The sequence below is a fragment of the Euphorbia lathyris genome, chromosome 1, assembly GCF_963576675.1.
Source record: "Euphorbia lathyris chromosome 1, ddEupLath1.1, whole genome shotgun sequence".
NCBI classification, from domain to species: domain Eukaryota; kingdom Viridiplantae; phylum Streptophyta; class Magnoliopsida; order Malpighiales; family Euphorbiaceae; genus Euphorbia; species Euphorbia lathyris.
The window spans coordinates 137,814,157-137,832,973 of NC_088910.1; the positions used below are offsets into that span (position 1 = coordinate 137,814,157).

At 43.4% G+C, this 18,817-nt stretch overlaps 1 pseudogene; it reads left to right on the forward strand.

Moving 5' to 3' along the window:
- The first annotated feature begins 1,841 nt into the window (after positions 1-1,841).
- LOC136219585 (large ribosomal subunit protein uL2mz, N-terminal part-like) lies at positions 1,842-14,752 on the forward strand (annotated as a pseudogene).
- Positions 14,753-18,817: the final 4,065 nt, after the last annotated feature.

The following is an 18,817-nucleotide window of genomic DNA, read 5'->3' on the forward strand; positions in this document are numbered from 1 at the left end:
ATATGCTGGATTAAAGGGTTGTTTCGTCGATAGCATTATCTGATGTGGGATGCGTAGTAGCTGTTGTCACAGTAGGGGTCCCTAAGGCGGAATTGTCCTAAAGTAGCCATAGCGTTGATTGCTCTCCTTGTTCTATTGTATGGGCTAATTATCTTAACGAAAGCCTTCTTTTTGGTTCTCGTGTGAGGGTTGTCCCTACCAATCCAAAAGTCTAAAGGTAGCCTGTCTAAAACCGCCTAACCCCTTTCCTTTGAAAAGAAGACAAAAACCAAACCAGATAGGCGCTGGGACTGTATGGCTTAACACTGGCCCTACCCGGAGCAAAGAGCTCACCTAACCTGGATGTAAGTCTAGTCAGTCAGTAGCGGTAGAATAGTATGATTTCCTAGCGAAGGGAGCCCTCTAGGAGCGAAGGAAGCCCTTTTCCTCTAGGAAAGCCCCCTACCAATGGACCTAAGCGCTCAAACCAACCCTTGTGATGTCACTGAACGAAAGTCTTAGGGCAGTAATCAGGAACACAACAAACCTAACAACCAAATCGGCTAGGCTAAGTTTGAAAATTACGACTTTAGTTCAGGTTTCCCAGTGAGTGTAATGCTGGTTTCATCGCGCAGCGCTTGCAACCCCGTGGCATTGGGTCCGATTGCTCTGCTTTCGCCCTATATTAAGACCGCTTCGTTTCGCGTAATTCAAACCCTATCTTTTCTGCTTATTGGGTAAAGAAAGAATAGGCTGTTTACTCACGATACCAGCGGAATAGGAGCACAGTGGTCTAGCCCAGGCTTTCTCCGGCCTAGGTTTCACCCCTTAAGCTTTAAGATGACTTTAGCAATATGATTACTAGCTGGAGAAGGTTCCGCCCAGGAGTTGGCGAGCTCTTGTCGAAAATTCTGGAGATGGAGAACTCGTCTGGCTTGCGTCAGCAGACGTTGCAGCAGAAAATCACCGCCGGTGCATGAGTTTACGATTACTTCGGATACCTCTTCTCATAGCACCAAGGCGATGACAGTAGCTTCGCGGCAAAGCTGGGCCGACGACCCAGACGAGCAGTTGGTCGATGTGGATCAATCTATGCTTCCGGTTAAAGGGATTCTTCGGAAACCTACTATAACGCTGGTAAAGCGTACCGATCCTCCCGATGACCGCCATCAATGAATATACTCTGTAACGAATCTGGAATATGTTACGAGAGCACTGTCGGGTATTCGGGTTGGCATTGCAGAACCAAAGGTGTGATTTTCTTCTAATCGCGATTCATTCTTCTCTTATTTGAGTTAGATCAATTCCTTTACACTTTCATCAGTAAATAGCCCCGCCCTATACGGATTTCCTCGATTTTTGTCAATAGCTCTGGATCTGTACATAAGTACACTAAGAAGGCCGCCCACTGTGTTAGTAGCTACTAGTTCAGCATAACTCGCTTAGGTATTTGTAGCTCCTTGAGTCGAGTAACTCGCTTACTACGTATAGAATACGAACTATCGGATTCCCCAGCTTTTCTTTTCAGAAGCTACGAAAAGCTATGTGAAGTCAAAGAAGAAAAGAGGCGTTCCACTACGTTTCATTCCTTTCGTTTCAAGCAAGAAAACTACTGCGCTAACGAAGCTTGCTTGCAGCAAGAAAACGCGCGAGAAAACGAGAACGACACGGCCCGACGCGGCGGACGAGCAGGGGCAAGGAAACAGCAGTTAAAAAGAGATTGGATTGAAGGCGCTCGCTCGATAGAGAATCTGGCCCAAGAGGGCTCAAAGGAGATCTTCTACGGTCTCTAGTGAGAAGAGAAGCATTTGAAGTGAAACTTTGAGATGTAAACATCTTTTTTTATAGAATTCTCAGTTGAAATGGATTACCTGATTGCTTACCTTCCTGCGCTTGCTTTCATTTTTTCTACAACTTCAGCAGTTTACAAAAAGCACTGCAAGAGTCTGGAGCTACCGACTATCCAGCTTTCAAACTTGTGTCTTAACTTACGTCTCTTTCTGCTATTGATACAGGTATAGCCTCGATTTAATCATTTTACAATATAATTTTTTTTACACTACTCTTGTAAGTAAGGGCGGGACTACAACAAAACATTTTAAAACTCACTTGTATAAGGCACTTTCCTTCCGTTCAGTACTCTTCTCTTACTCTTAGCAGGTTGATTGAGTCCGGCAGCCTTCCAGGTCCACTGTGAAGCAGATGCGAGCGCAGTTCCTGATACCATGCCTGTAAAGTGGTCCCCCTGCCTTAACCTTAACAAATTCACCGATGTGATGTAGTGGATTTTTCCAGTACTTTCTTTCCCAAAAAGGGAAAGCGCAGGGTAAGTTTGACCCTGATCGGGACCTTGTTAAAGTTCTCCTTTATACGATGCAACTCTGGTTCCTACATTTTCTGTCTACTGGTCCCGGGTTTCGGATGAGCCAGAATCGTAGATCACTCTTTCTCCGAATAGATCAATCAAGCTTCCCTCTTCAAGCCAAATATCGCTCCAAACGTGAGTATTCGAGCCATCCTCGATGATGGCTCTGATATACCTTTTCATAACGTCTCTGATCGAGAGTATCGATCTCCAAATGCTGGAGGTGTTGTGGTAGGATGGACGTACATCCCAAAAGGCCTTCCCGCGAATGTAGTGTAGTGTTCCTGGATTCAATTGACCCAACCAAAAGCCAGGTTTTTTGGAAACTTTATTCCAGCCATGCTAAAGTAGCGAAGCTGAGTAGATGAAAAAAAAGCCCACTGACTCCAGCGCTTGTATTGCTTGATTCGACTAGTCTCCCACGAGGTTCCCGGAAAAGAGTTCCTATATACATAGACAGCGGTTCTCGCTAAAGCAATTGGAGCAGCGAAAGTAGGATCATAAGTGAGTTTTTTCTGATAGTTGTCAAATGGGAAGTATGCTTTCCTGCTCTTACTCTTCCCTCACGTGTAACTATGAAAATCCCTCTTTTTATATCTTATGAACTGGGCAGGCAATTTCTTTCTGAGAGGTTTGCACTTTAGAAAGAAGTCCCGCTTCCATCGGTCCTAGGCTTGAGATGAGAGATGGTTCAATCCTTTAGAGAAAGCTTTCACTGCTGAGCCAGGGAAGACAATTCTTTCTGAGGAGTTAGTAGAGCGAGGGAGGCCCTGCCCTAACCTTTGATTCAGAGAGAGTTGATAGAGCTACTTACCCTTACGATTTAAATGTTCTTCCTTCTTGAGTAGGTAATTTCTGGGGGTATCAGAATGTATTGGCTAAGGCATTGACTTCAGTTGGTAAAGGACATCGAGGGGGTGTTCTTCCTTGTGCCTTCCCATTCCCGTATCCTGCGGGAGCCCTTAAAGAAAGCTATTGTCTTTTTTCGATTAATTGTTTCCATTCTTTCGATTCCTTGAAAGCCTCATTGTCAGGTACAGGCGAACTGGCTCGAAAACAGAAGTTTTCCAGTTCAGAATCCTTCAGCTGCTTTTCGGGGATGGAAGAGAATCTTAAGGATGGGAATCTAAATCGTCCCTAATCTTCCTTTGGTAATGATGGAAGAATCTAGTCCCTAATTCTAGGAGCATGCGAGAGAGCAAATCGAGCTTTCAAGTGGATTCCCCTTCGCTTCGGTAGAGAATCAAGAAATTGAGGTTTATAGTTCTAGGCCCTTTTCTCTTCGATATTTGAGTTTAAATCGTCCTCCTTACCGGAGGTGCGTGCTGGAGAAAAACCTTTCACACTCCCACTGGAAGAAATAAAAGATATTTCACGGATTTCACTGACGTTGAGTAATCTCCCTCAAATTATTTAGTGCATGATAGGGGATTTCAGTGAATCAGCGAAATTCTTCTTTTCTTAGAAAGGGTCAGCACCATTTCTCTTTTCCCTTAGGTTCTTAGCTTCAGAAGCCCGTCTTAGCTTAGAAGCTTGAACAAGGCTTTTCGAGTTCTTTTACTGAGTGAAGGGATGCCGATTCCGATTAGCTGATCTATCTCCTGTTTCTGTCCAATCTATCTTCCGGGGAGGCAATTCTTTCTTTCTGAAATTGTCTTTTTATTTTAACAGGTTGTCCACACGATCTGATCTATCCCCCGAAGGGGAAGCCAGAGACCTTTTTGGTTGTTCCGGTAATGGGAAAGTAGTCTCATGGCTGCATGCTATTATTCCTCCGCCCTGACATTGCGTGTCGTAGGTGGATCGATTGCTAGCTTCATGGCTATACTCCCTTTCATCAGGATGAAATTAAATACCTGGCTCAACTAAAACACCAAAGACTTGGGCGGTAGAGTGACCAGTGAAAGTAGTTGGGGAGTGCGGGTAGGCTTGGGCCTTCGGGTACAGCTTAAGACGATACCAAGGAGGGGTGCCGCCCATTTTTACAACTATTGTATGGATTGAATGCGAAACCAATGGTCTTTCAACCACGATTTCCCTTTTCTGTAAAAGATCGAGGGAAACCCCCGGGTCGTCCTTCACTATGAAGAAAGCGCCAACCCGAGTTTGATCTTGATGAATGTGTGGAGGAAAAGAGGTTATAGCTCCCCTTTATTTAAGTCAAAGCTTTGTCTCCTTGCCAGCCAACAATAGGGCCAATAGATGAAGATGAATAGGGAGCAAGTCCTTCTAGAAAGAAGTGAGGCAGCGAAGAAGAAGCATTCACCTGTCCGTCCTTCTTTATGGAATGCTCAAGCCTAGTGAGAACTCAAGTCGATTCGAATGACTGGATCCGCTTGATTCAATAGAAGGGGATGCCCCCAATGCGGTAATAGCCGGTAGAGACCTACGTTATTCACAATAGGTGTCCTTGCTTAGCCCTTTTTAAGAGAATATTGGCTTGGTGTTAAGTGACTGGCCTTTTTCTTGTTGTTGTCGAGTGCCTGTCTCAATTGATGGACGCTAAGTCTTCCCCGGGGAGGTATCCTGTAGGATAAGTTTACTAGTTGCTAATTTACTGCTGTCCGTGGCCCCTTCTTTCTTTGCGCTTGCGCTTATCTTTCTATTCTAGAATATTCGTTTAGGTTAGACTTCTATTTCTATTCGTTTAGGTTAGATTGATTATACCTTTCTTGTCCTTTCTAAACCGAATCTGACCCTTTCTTGCTTGCATTCTTGTCCTTCCGTAACCCCCTTTCTTCCTTACCGAATTGAGAAGTTCCGTAGCTATGGTAGAGTGATGGTCTAAGACGTTACTACGCGTTACTACTGCTTTGGTTAGGGTCTAAGCCCAATAGTACTTGTCTAAGAGGTTACGGCTGTAACAGCTTCTGCCTTACATTACCTTTATTAATACAATTCTTTCTGAGAAATTAGGTAACGAATAGGCTAGCCTGGCCTTACCTTAGGCATTTCGTTCTGGTAACAAATAGGTGCGTGTCTATCTTTACTTCGGACTAAGTAAGCTTTCTTGACTCATTACTATACGATATTGATTCAGAGCTATAGGTTCTGTAGAGAAGTGAGTTACGAAAGACGAGATGGTTAGCTTCTTTCGCAGACGAGTCCCAGCCAATGCGCAAACTAGTTGGTTCGCATCTTCCGCAGACTAGTAGGTTTGGTTCCCACCACAGGGCATAGTGAGCCGCAGGGATGGCGTAAGAGCATACTTCGTTTCTGCTCTGCTTTCACTTAGACTGAGTTTCCCGTAAGAGTGAATTCCGCATTCTTATTCGCTAGATGGATTGCTAACTAATTCATCGCTAGATGGGCAGCATTTTCTAGCTTAAATACAAAGCTGTGTTAGCTAGGACTGCATTTCCATCTTTAACAGAAAGATGTGCAAACACTTTCAGAGCTAGCTCGAAAAAGAAATATCATAAGATATACGATTAGCTTAAATGATCTTTTTTCATCGAAAAAAGACGGGGTTTTATAACTTTTTTTAGCTAAAATTCAAGATTTTAGAACATGAATTGGTTGTTCTGAACCTCGATTGGTCAGCTAGGGTCTTCAGTACTCCAATGGTTACGTTCGTCTTAGTCTTTGTCCTTGCGTAAACAAGACTGACGGCAGCCTTCTCTTATGATCTTTCTGAAATATCATAAGATAGCATCTTAGAGAATATTTTCTTTTTTCATCGAAAAAACCCGGGTTTTAGCAACTTTTTCGAGCTCAAAGAAAGATTTTAGAACATTGTTTGGCAGTGATAAATCTAGATTGCTCAACAATCTAGGTTCAGTAAGCAACTGAACTAAGTGTTCAGTAAGCCCTCATCTATCTCTTTCTTTACCCAATAAGTAAGCATAAAAGATAGGGTTTTGATCGTGAAAAATAGGTGAAGAATCGTTTACCAGAAAATATAGATAGGTTCTGAATCGGTAAAGGCTAGAAAAGCAGTCATAGGGCCTACTACGCCCACAATAGGGAGGAACTTGTTCACAACTAAGAAGTAGAAAGGTAAAAATATGGTAAGAAAGAGTTCACGGATCTAAAGCCTAATAGGCAGGCAGAAGACTAAGTCTAAAGCCGGGCTAAGAAAGTACCCAAGCCGGGTAGAGGCTCATAAGCAGGAAAAGGGTTGGTTTTCATCGGTAAACCAGATAGGTTTTTGAATTGTTTACCCTACTAGATAGTAATTTAAAGAAGCAGAAAGAAGGGTAAATAAGCTCCAAGCTGCGGGTGAATAAGCAGGCTAGGGAAAAGGGTTCGTAAGCCGGGAAAGAAAGCAGCAAGCCCAGGGTTCGGTTCCTAAGCGATAGAAGGCCTAAGCCGGGAAGGAAAGCCTAAAGCCCCAAGCCTTGGGCCCATAAGCGAGCTAGGTAAAAGGGTGTAGCGGTTCACACAAATGAGATAAAAGATAGGTTTCGAATCGCAGAAAGGATAGGTAGAAAAGCAGTCATAGGGCCTATGGAAATAGGGAAGAACTTGTTCACAGATAAGAATTAGTTCGTTCGGTAAAAGAAAGAGTTAACGAGGAAAGAGTTAACGGTTAAAAAGCAGACAGGTAAGAGTTCACGGATCTAAACCAGACAGCTAAGAATTAACGGTTATAAACCTGACACTGACAGGGAAGAGTTAATGGTTCAAGGCAGGCTGAGAAGTTGGCACGGGTAAATAAGGGCAAAGAAGGCCTAAAGCCGGGTAGAGGCTCCTAAGCCGCGGGTTTATAAGCAGAAGAAAGCCGGGCTGGCTAGAGGCACTGAATCTTGCGTCTAAAGCCGGGTATGCTACGCATTACAGATAGATAAAACCTTATAGAATAGGCACTGAATCTTGGGGCCGGGTAAGAGGCACTAGAAGAAAGCCGGGCTAGAGGCAAAGAATTAGGGGTAAAAAGCCGGGGAAGTGATCTTACCTTACCTGTGGTATTAGGTAGGAGTCGAAGCAAGCTAAGAATCTAAGTAAAGAATTGAATCTTTACGCTACACTTCCTGCAAAGATCTTCATTAGACCCTAAAGTAATAGCATATAGAGAACAAAGAGACTTCCTAAAGTAATAGCGTATTAGAGAACAAAGAGACTTTAGGAGTAATAGCATACGAGAACAAAGAGACTTTACGTCGGAACGAAGTAACGAATAAACAAGCAAGTAAGTGAACCTTTCCTTCTTCAAGTAAGTGAACCTTTCCTTCTTTAAGATTACAGACTTAGTAATATCTTTAGACTTCTTTTCCGGTAACTGCGTCTACTCTATCTTTAACGATATTGAGTTAGTATTCAGTAAACGAATAAAGCAAGGTTAGTGTTCAGTAAGCAACTGAGCTAAGCCCTATAGTTACGGTGCCCCTATAGTTACGGTGCCCCTATAGTTACGGTGCCCCTATAGTTATGGTGCCCCTATAGTTACGGTGCCTCGTTAGTATCAGAGGTTTAGTAAGCAAGATTGACACAAATACAATATTTATGATTTAATACTATCAGTAATCAAAAGAGTACTGGGCTAGGGTATATATAGTTCTGGTTACGGAGCTATGGGTTCCTTCTTCTGAGAAGTGAGTACCGAATAGGGGTAGGTAACGAATAGGGGTAGGTAACGAATAGGGGACTGTCTGTTGTGAGATTGACTTACTTCAGTAAGCAACTGAACTAAGCTTGATTGACTCATCTATCTCTTATTACGCTATTCTTATCTCTTATTAAGCTATTTCTTCTTTACTATGCTATAGTCTATAGTACTGGTTGTAACAGCTTTTTCCTTACCTTACCTCCATTGAGCCCTTTCCTTACCTTACCTTGAGCGTCAGACGTTCTTCCCGTAAGACTTCCCTTGAGCGTCAGACTTACCTTACCGATACCGAATTGAGACTAGACATCCCTTACCTTGCTTCCTTACCTGTCAAGCAAGTAAGTGTAAACCTTACCCTAGGACTAGAACCAAGCTAGCCCGCTAAGAAGAAAAGATAGAATCTTTACGCTTCCACCCATCCCATCTTCCTAAGCCGGGGCTTAGATCTAATAGCATAAGAGAACAGAAAGTATGTTTACGTCGAAGTAACGAAGTAAGCAAGAGTGTAGAATTCAGTCTGTGTAAGTCAAGAGTTACGAAGTAACGAATAAAGCAAGAAAGCAAGAAAGCAAGTCAACCTTACCGTACCTTGAGCCCTTTCCTTACCTTTCTGTAGAATAGGAACCTTGAGGCATATCGTTCCGGTAACATCTTTCGTTCTGGTTCGTGTACTCTCTATCTTTACTTAGTCCGAAGTAAGGCTTTCTTGCCTCATTTCTTAGTCCGAAGTAAGGCTTTCTTGCCTCATTTCTTATTACGTAATATCCCTCTCTATTCTATACTACGCTATACCTTAGTGTAAGCCTGGGTAAGGTATAGTTCAGGTTACGGAGGTGGACTACTGCTCTGGTTAGGGTCTAATCCCTATAACCCTCTGTCTGGTCTAATAGGTATAGTAGCCTTACTAGCGCCTCAGGTGTAAGACGTTTAGGCAGGTTCTTTCGCTATGGATTCATACGCGTTACCTTAGACATTTCGTTCTGGTAACGAATAGGAAACTTCTTTAGCTTTAGCGTGTACTGTCTGTTGTCTTTAGCGTGTACTGTCTGTTGTCTTTAGCGTGTACTGTCTGTTGTGAGATTGACTTAGTCTTCGCTCGATCAAAGCTTGTCAGTATCGATCAAGCTTGATTGACTCATATTACTCTACGCTATTGATTCTTTACTACGCTATAGCAGTGGCTAGGTTCCGGAGCGTTACCTTAGTGTTTGCCCTATAGTCCCCACCTCTGGTTACTACGCCTCACCTCAGTAAGAGGTTAGTTCCGGTTTAGACTTCTTCCCTTGAGCGTCAGACTAGACTTCCCTTGAGCTAGAGGCTAGACTGACCTTTCCCCTAAGACTATACTTCCCTTGAGCTAGAGGCTAGACTGACCTTTCCCCTAAGACTAGACTTACCTTTACCCTAAGACTAGACTTCCCTTACCTCCGAGAAGTCATTTCTTTCTTTTCCGGTAACTTAGTCTGAAGAAAGCTTTCTTGCCTCATCTCTCTTGTTACGCTATTTCTGCTTGACTACGATATAGCACTGGCTTCTTTGCTGTAACATCTTCTTTCTATAGCACTGGCTTGGCCAGCTTCTTCCTTACCTCCATTGAGACTAGACATCCCTTTCCCGTAAGACTAGACTTACCTTACCTCCATTGGAGCTCTTACCTTCCTGCTTTCTGCCCCTATCGAGCCTGCTTTCCTGCCCCTATCGATCCAGCTACTTCTTGCTTATTCTTCTTTCCGCCCTCTTCTTGCTAAAGAATTTCTTATTCTTCTTTGCTTACAGTCAAACCAGAATTTCTTATTCTTCTTTTCTTTCCGTAACCCCATCTTCTTACAGTCACCCATCTTCTTGCTAAATCAATTAATTTCTTATTCTTCTTTCTTTCGTAACCCCTTTTCTTCTCTTCTTAGACCATCAGCTCTTCCTTTCCTTCCTTACCTTTGTACCTCCCTTTTCTGGGACCCTAAACTGTAACCTCGTAACCAGCCTCTTCTCTTGCCCTGCCTTTTCTTTTCTTTTCTTTTCTTTTCTTTCACCCTTCCGTAACCCCTTTCTTTTCTTTCACCCTTCCGTAACCCCTTTCTTTTCCTTTCCTTCCCTTTCCTTCCTTACCTTTCCTTTAATGTCTTTCTTATCTTCTTTCTTTTCTTCTTTCTTCTTCGCTTTCTTTTCTTCTTTCTTCTTCGCTTTGTTAGTCCTTTTTTTCGCTTTCTTTCTCTCGAGAAAAGCAATAACTCGAGAGAGAAAAGCAATAACGAGACAATAATAGTGATAGGAGATAAATAAGGTGCATGTTTCCAAAGACAGTTTCATAATTTCCCATAACTGACTTAGTCTATTCATAAGCTCGTGCACCTCTTCTTCTTCCTCTTTTTCTTTTTCTTTTTCTTATGTAAGCAGCTAATCTTTTCTGCGAATCCGCCCCCATCTTCTTCCTGGAAGCTTTAGCCGTATTGGCATTGGCACAACTTCGTTAGGCAGCAAAGCTTTAGCCGTATTGCCTTCGTTAGGCAGCAAAGCTTTAGCCGTATTGGCATAACCTTGCTTGCTTTTCTCCTTTCTTCTATTCTATTAGGTTACGCTGATCTTCGTTAGTCGTTGGTAACATCTTTAGTTTAGCATGTACTCTTTCTATTCGTAAACCATCAGCTTCTTACAGTAAACTATCAGCTCTTCCTTTCTTTTCGCTTTCGCTTCTATTTCTATTCTTCTTTTCGTTACGTTAGCCCATTTTAGCGCGGAAAGATCCTCTAGAAAGATCAGTTCCTTTCGGTAAACCCTATCCTTTCGCGGTTCGAAACCTATCTTTTCTGCGTACTTATTGGGCTTATAGCCTTCAAAACCTAGTTTTCGTTTTGGCTAATATAGTATTTAATACTACATTTTTGACCTCTTATCTTAGGTACCATTCCCTCGAGACTGACCTCTTAGGCTGAGCTTAAACCTTCTTTGTTCATCACTAGTTGGATAACGGATGATAATACATAATTCCTCCCCTTAAAGGTAAGTAGAGTTCGAGCTTTCTTTTACAGAGTAAAAAAGGATCTTAGCCAAACGGTGACCGGCCAGTAGGCACTTTTGGCCTTGCTTTCCTATATAGTAGTCCGTCCTCTCGCTATGGCCTTAGCGTTCCTCTACTATAACTAAGGTTGACCTTTCTGATTAAAGGCCCTGTTGTTATCTCCGCTCTTGAGCGGTTCAGAACTCACCTCTATTCTTTACTTGCTTTCCGGTAAGAAAAAGAAAGGACTGGACTCTGAGACTGTGCAGAATTGCGGGATCTTTCCTATCTGGCTCAAGATCTATAGCAGCTTTTACCCATAATTGATGGGCACATATCCGCCTTGGAGCTCGGGAGAAATAGCAAGCTCCGGCCAGTAGCGATAAAGAAGTCGTTACGCGCAGCAGACTGAACTGAGTCTGACTTATAATAAAAAATAGAGTTCTTTTTTCCCTACGAGATCTAGTAGCGTCCCCTTCTTCGCCATAACTGTTTTATAGAAAAGAGTACGATAATGGTCCGAACTGTAGGGTTCGAGCACGCCAGGCTCTAAAAGAATGGATTAGATCGATCACTCGTAGCTAGTCGAATGGTTGTTCCTGTAAGCTAAGCAGCTATCGAAGAGCGTAGGAGAGAGAGATAAGTAATAGGATAATAAATAGGTTGTAAGATGCCGCTGCTATTATCATAATAGACGGTTGATTCGCTAAAGCAATCTAGCATCGGTAGCTGCTCTTGAGACAATGGCCAAGAGGTCCTTCTCTAACTTAAGCAGGCTTGACCTATCCATCCATAGAGAGGCGGGCAGAGAGCCAGTCCTAAGACTACAGAACGAGAGGAATTCTTAAACATCTAGAAAGTAGTAGATCGTAGACCAACCTTCATGCTCCTAGCAGCCCGGCAAGAGAGTGCTAGATCTTATTTATTATAATAGATAGGGTCCATCTTGATTGAAACTTAAAGAAGGTGCCCCAGGTAGCTTGTCTCCCGAAACAACCGTAGTGAGATATAACTATAGCTACCCAACGATAAAGAGCTACAATACAAGCTATTCTAACCTGGGCTAAGCGGTGAAAGTCAAGGGATCAAGCTATGGACATCTTGCTTGAAGCTCTATTTCGATATCTTAGTGAACAGTTTGCTTTCAGTCTCTCTTCCTATATATTTATGTATACTATCTACTACTGAAATTGGACTCACTACTGACCTACAGTTAATAGGCTAGCAGGATAGGGAGAAGGGAAAGTAGGCCTAAGGAGCGCTATTCCTAGAAGCTATTCCCCTAAGGGGCTATCTTCCTAGGGTGTGCTATTGGATTTCGATAGGCATCACATAGACCCTCATCAATACACCTGCCTTTTGCGGCTTCTGATAAGATCAAGAGAATGAATTAGCGGAGAAAGGAGATGACTGAGTGCGCGTATCCAGGAACTGAGCCAAGTCAACCGAGCGTTCTTCCTCTTTGTTCCTTCGACATGTTGTTCCCCGAAGCATTGAAAAAAGATAAGGGGGAACTAACCTAGTGAGAAGTCTTACGTTTCTACCTCTATTGGCAATCCCTCTTAAGAAGTAAGAAGTGGTGTCCGGTCACCAAGAAATTCGATTGATTCCGTTCAGCGAAAGGTAAGGTGTCCTTCTATCACGAGTTTTATACCCCCTCCAGGTCAATCTGCATGAGTTTTGCTGTTCATACATGAGCCATAGAAGCAAGCTGCCTTCCTAAAATAAGGCTTTGTGAATAAGCAGTTCCATAAGCTCCAGTTACAATTCGCTGACCGAGTAGCTACAAGGGAATTCGCTCAAAAGCAGGTCCCGAAAGGGTTAGCGGGGCTGATCAATCCGCAGAAGCGGATAGCGATTTGTGATGAGACAATTTGCGTCTTCCTCATATACATTCAATATCATATACATTCAATATATGGATGTACACTTCGAGTTGCCTTATGATAGCTCACTGATTAGATTGCTCTTTAGGAACTGATCAATTTGAGCTTCCCTTCATAACGAGATTGAACTTCCCAAGCAGACTTTATATGTCTTGTGTCCATCACGACCTTCATCATATACGTATGCAAGAAGCTAAATTTCCGGGTTCGGAAAGAAAGGCACTACTATATTCCCCCTCTTCTTACTGAGGAAGAAAGTCTCCGTCGGGGATTGAACCCATCCTATCTTAATGCCTCTCGAGGGGTGGAATGCAATTTGTTTTGGTGTCCATCATCATCCCTTATTGGAATAATAGGGAAAGACCTTGCCTCACACCGGGAGCCCCTCTCGTCGATGATACTTCTTTCTTTGATCCATTCCCCTATTCATACCTGAAGCCATAATGACAAATGTATTCGGCGAGTGCTAGGCTTAAGACGATAGCTCCTACGAATACTGATAGTGAGACTTTATATAGATTAGGCTTTAATCCCATTGGGTCAAAGCTATCTTGGGTCTCCAATAAGAGCCTCGCTCCCTTATTTAATACCTCACCACAATCACATGGACTTGGTGTTTGATGCACACTGCATACCTGGTTCTGAAAAGTATCCCGTGCTACCTTTACTATTAGGCCTATGTCTGAAGAAGTTAGAACGCCTGGGTGACTAAGCACTTCTTGTGGCATAAAAATCCACCATAAGGAAAATCCTATAATTAGGCAGAGTAGCTGCACAAATCTCATATCACGCAAAAGCGAATAGACTACAGCGTCGCGAAGACGGAAGTCTTTTATTCGACTATCGCTGGTCAGTATATCTGACAACCCCATTCTTTTTTCGTGTAAGCGAAGTATCTTTCTTTGCCCTTCCCCTATGTTAAGATCACTTGGATTGACTTTGAAAGGTCGCCAAGGTCCTGTGGTGTAGGTGTGGGTGCGGTAAGCCAATCCTTGCTCTTTACGCGGGCTAACTCTTTCTCTTTGGTAATAATAAGCTGCTCTTCCGTCTAAGGGATTCCATCACATTACTCCCTAGTAGCCTTTCTAACTTAGCTAAAAATCTCTGTCCATAATTAGGTAAAAAAGGATCTATCCCACATGATGAGGTTACAGTGTCAAATCTTATCCCTCTCCGAGATGAATTGTTAGAGTATATGAAACAGGACATCCTTCTCCTTGGAGGTGTAATGCAAAAACAATCAAGGCATTCCTTCACTACCCTAATTTGTTCCACCGTGGCTTCTACGAAAAGAACCATTTCATCCGCAAAGAACAGATGGGACAATTCTGGACCCTGCCGAGAAAGGCTTCCACCTATCATTAATAACCGTTTCATTGATCATATGGCCCAGCCTCTCAATGCATAAAACAAGTACGGGGAAATAGCATCACCTTGCCGGACAGGGAAGGTGGATCAAAGAAAGGTAGCTTGCTTCTCTCCTGGACTGATGGCGGCTTATGTAGTGGTCGGCCTTCCTACCATCATGCCTCCTTGGGCGAAGAGCCCCTTTACTAGTAAGGGCGCAGGAAGCAAAAAAAACTTGTGCGAAGGACGTCTTCTTCTCTGCCTTCTCCAAAGGCCAAGGGAGAGACTGCATCCCTTCCCTTCGGTAACTCTTTTAGTTTCCCAAGGATAGCGGTAGCTGGGGCAAAGCCCCCTTTCTTCGCTCCGTGATCGAAAGTCAGAGGAAAAAACACGTTCTCTCTTTGCGAGGTCCGAAAGTGGAGAACGCATAGCATTCTCTGGGCAATAGGATCAAACGTAAAGCAGCGCTTTCGTAGCAGAGTTTTAGGCAGCAAGATACCTTAGGGCTTGTTGGAGCTGCTGAGCATAACGAATCGAAGCCGAAGACGGATCAAGGTAGCTTGCCTGCCAAGCCGATAGGCGAAGGGCCGAAGGATGGAGCGTGCAAAGTCGATCGTGTACCTGTCGTGTGACCCGTTGGTCCTAAGCAATGTCTTGCGCGAAGCGACCCACCTAGAAAGAGCTCTCAGGGGGTACTAAAATGGAACTTCGATCAGATGCGGGTATCCCGCCCCATATTACCTCCGGCGCCGGCGCAGACACTGAAAAATCATAGACCGAAGCAACTCTTTGTCTTCCTTTTTCTTGTCCACCCATTCACGAAGATGATTCACATCTGTCTCCGTGTCGAGCTCTAGGTCCGTCATAAGAAAACGGCTTCTTTCCTCCGAAGAGGACGGTCCCATTCCGCGGGCAGATTCCTGTTCCCGAATTTGCTCCTCTATTAAATTAAGTAAATTAAGGAGCGAATTCCTTCGCGGACCCGGCCATCCTCCCCCTCCGGATACTCCTCCGGATTCGGATCCGGATGAGGAGCGGGTGGGGCACCCTCAGGCGTTGCCTCCGCCGCGGGAGAGGTAGTTATATTTACTATGCTTTTCCGGTATGAAACCTTCAACATCTTACCCCGCTTTCCATAGGAAAGAAGTACTACGACAACCCTCAGGGAATGGCATGAGCTGTGGGCGGTGCTGCTGAAAGATCTCGATCTCGCGCAGAATCCCAACTTTCGAAGCGAGTGCAAAGAGGCTGCTAAAAAATCTATTCTATATAGAAGCAAGGGCTGAAGGAAAGATTGCCCTGTCCGACTATTCTTCTTGGTTGTGACCGACCCCGCGATGAGCCTTTACTTATTTACTTATCCGAAAGTGCGCTATATCAAATTTTTTTATATACCCACATGGGATCCTCCCTGAAACTCTTGCCTACCTTAGTGGCTTAGACGACGCCACACTTTCTTAATAAGCTTTCTAGCTGTCAGCCATATTGGGAACCCTGAAGTTAAATAACTCTCCCAAGTCCAAGAAGAAAAAAAAGTGCTTACCCACTGGAAGACAAGAAGAGCTAGCATCTCTCTTTCCTAAGGCATAAGGCAAAAGAGCTGCATCCAGGCCGGGGGATTCAACACTTTGCTTTGTAAAGAGCATCTTCTGAAGCAAAGTACTCTTCACCAAAGTACCCTCACTCGACTACGCAAACTCACCGGCTTCGGTCTCTTGATAAACCCTTTTTTCAAGTGATGTTCCAGCCTCTCTTCATGTACACTGGCTAACAACATTGGACGATTGGTTTTTCGTTCTCGGTTGAATTGAGAAAGGCTTTTCTTTTCCACTACAGCTTTTAAGCTTCGGTTTAGCAGTCCGCGTTAGCAAGAAGTCCAACTCTCCCTTATGCTACTGTTTTCAGTAGTACGCCTAGAAGAACCAATATGTTTTTACTAAGTCCCTAAGCTAAGAGTGAAAAGGTACTGGTACAAACATCTTAGCCTTTCAAAAGAGATGTGCGAACGCTAGTCCTGACTTGAGTAGTAATCAATAGAAAGAGCTAGGCGGTACAACACAAACATAAAGTCATGCTTAGATTCACTCTGGTATACGCTCCAAAGATTTACGAAAGAAAGAGTCCAGGGATCGGAAGGAAATTCAAATGCGCAACTCCGCTAGGCTCGGCAGATAAGGCGGGATTGAAAGAAGATTACGGCAAAAACATCTATTCAATTCTGACAACAGCAGAAAGAGAGTTACGCCTTTCTATACCTATACAAGAAAGAATTATTGAAAGAAAGGGAATCCTATCCAATCTCGCTGAGAAGGACGCAACCTATGCCGACAAGATTTCCGTTTCTATTCTATATAATGAATCCATCTTTCTTCCATCTTTCTTTCGATGCCTACGCCTACCTCAGGACTTATTAAATTAAGCCCGGAAAAGACAAATGCCAGTCTCAGCTGCCTATGGAATCAATATCAAATCAATAGGACGACTTGCTTGAATTTAAGACCAGCAGAGCAGACAGAGTTCCTTGCTCTACTTGAGCTACTATTGTGGGACTTCTTATTACGTAAGAGAAAGAAAAATCTATGATTATAAAATCTTGCTTCCGAAGTGAAAAGAAAGAAAACGGAATTCACGTAGTTCGGCAGCTGCAACGATAAGAGTTCTTAGCTCCTGGTATAGCTAGGTCGACGGAAAGGAAAGAAGAGATGCAGTCGTAACGCCGATAAATGGTATTAGTATCCGGTTGGTCGAGAACAAATGTCATAAAATATCACAGAGACTTCATACCGATATGTTTATGTTTTAGATTTCGGTAAAGAGAGAACAGCTTCTTCTATTCCTTATGTGACATTTCCCCCTAAAACCGCATATCCAGCTTATTACCTGTAATACCAGTTCCCAGCCCTTCGTCAGTCTTCCATACGAGCCAATGTCCAAGCTTACTTCGATGCTGTTGTACTTACTTGGATGCTGTTGTAGTGAAAGTCTTAATATCCCATTTTCTTAATACGCTTGGTCAGGCTATTTTATTACTATTGTATCCGCAGTTTCTAGTGCCATTGCTACTGTAAGCGAGCGAATAGGATACCTTCCTTCGATTGTAGTCAGTTTGAGTTGCTTTCGATAGAGAGCCTGTATAAGTTTGAGGTGTTTGAGTTTCAGTCCTAAGCCCAATCGAAGTGGTAATCGCACATCTTCTTCCACTTCTTTTTTCTCCATCGCCTGTCAACCATTCATTACCTTTGATTGAGATAGGTCGCGAGCGATCTAATTCAAAGGAGAATGCTTTGGTAGAATTCATTTTGTGTGAAATAAGCAATTATCTTCCTTCTATGGATAAACTGATAATATCTATTTATTAGTAAGCAATGAACACTAACTTAAACTCGAAGCATTTGAGTTAAGAAAAGAAGGTTCCAACTTCTAAGCCAATCGATCGATGCAACAAAGAGTATGTTTTGAGCTGTAGTGTAGGAGCCTATGATAGAGGGCTAGCCTGATTACGAGGCGAATTCAGATAAGGTAAGGTCAGAGGTTCCATATGAGCATATAGGGACGATGGTTTACCCGGAAAGATCCTTTATGTGAAAAATTTTTTATCAATGTTGAGTTAAACTTCATCATGTGAAGGGGGGAGCGACTCATTTAGCTGACCGTCAGGCTAACTTGGGTCTTAGGCTGCAGTCTTGTAGTCAGTTGATGGTCATGGGAACAGTAGCCGATCGGCCGGGGCTGGAGCATACCTTTTTATTATTATAAAAAATATATGAAAAGGGGAAAGAGCTTTTTTTTAGAGAGAGAGGCTGGAAGTATCTCAGAGCGAGCGTAAGCTTTGCCATGGGAGTAGATCAGCGGAGTTTTAAGGCTAACCCCCTTACGGATCACTGAACTTGGTTGACAGGTTAGCTTTCCAGGTTCTAGGTTACTTACTCCCGTTCTATCGGGATGAACTAGCGATATGAAAGTTATCCTGTCTTCGACGACAGGCAAGCGATTGATTCGGTGCATCTAAAAGCGTATTCTCTGCTCTCAGACTTGCCTTGCAAGCACTCTTTATTCTTTCCCATCCTTCCTTCTTTTCTTAACTACTCTAGTCTATCTTAGCCCAGCCCTTAAAAACGTAACCATAGTTATAGCATGGAATGTCTTATCTTTCAAGACATGGTTGCAGGTTGCAGAAAAGGCTAATGCCCTGACTCAAACGGTGCCTACTCCTTTAAAGCCGAAAGCAGCGGAGCCTAGACTTTCACAGGATAAAGAATGCAACCAAGATAGGGATGAATGACTCTACTGACAAGTTACGGGATACGAGCGTCATCCCCCCCTGCTTATACAGAACCAGCTCAATTACATAGACCCTGTAGCGAGCGAGTTGGTTAGGAGGAAAGGAAGCGAGTTACTCCTGGTCTTTCTTATGTAAAGAGAGTGAAGTGAGCCATTAGCTCTGGGAAAGAAGTAAAAAAAGGGGCTCAAACTACAGGGATCTGATACCCGCTTCCTTTGGTCTGGTAGCTAGGTATTTCACCGGTCGGAAGATAAACGATCAATCAATGAAGTGGGCTTGAACAGGAAGTTGGGCATTGAGGCTTGCCGGAACCCCAACAGTGCTCTTTCCCCTAGTGGTGGAACGGCCTTAAGTAAAGACTGGTCATCAATAGCCAAAAGATAAGGAAGTTCTAAAACCGAATTCATCCAGTTAC